This window comes from Mastomys coucha, unplaced genomic scaffold (assembly GCF_008632895.1).
Source record: "Mastomys coucha isolate ucsf_1 unplaced genomic scaffold, UCSF_Mcou_1 pScaffold24, whole genome shotgun sequence".
Taxonomy (NCBI): Eukaryota; Metazoa; Chordata; class Mammalia; order Rodentia; family Muridae; genus Mastomys; species Mastomys coucha.
This window is the reverse complement of record NW_022196907.1, coordinates 1077402-1077987: the sequence shown is the minus strand read 5'-3', so window position 1 is coordinate 1077987 and position 586 is coordinate 1077402.

Below are 586 nucleotides of genomic sequence, written 5' to 3'. Positions count from 1 at the left end.
TAATATCAAATATTTAATAGAGCAATTAAATAAGCATGCCTCTTGCAAAGCAGAACAACTTTTCTCTGAAACAAGGATGCTCATGCTCTTCTTAATGCAGGCATAAATATACATTTTGAAATTATCAGTATCAAAAGTCCTACCATTTCTTTGAGAGACTAATTCACTTGGAATACTTTGTCCAACAAAGCTGTAAAACAACATGATGCTTTAAATAAAACTAGTGCCCATGCCAGGTAAGGTATTAATTAAACCCTGGAACCTCACTGCAGCTCCTGGTTAACCACACAAAGGATTAGTGAACTTTTCTGTTTACTGTTACATTGTTCACAACACTACATTGTTCACAACACTCAGGAATCAGCCTAGATGACCAACAATGAATGGCTATAGAAAATGTTGGGTATATGCACAATGAAATTATACTCAGCTGTCAAGAATGAAATCCGAGCATCTGTAGGAAAATGGATGGAACTAGAGGTCAATATGGTGAAACAAACCAAATCCAGAAAGACAAATGTTGTATGTTTTCTCTCATACTAAATCTAGATGTTTCTATATCTGTGCAACACTATATATATATATA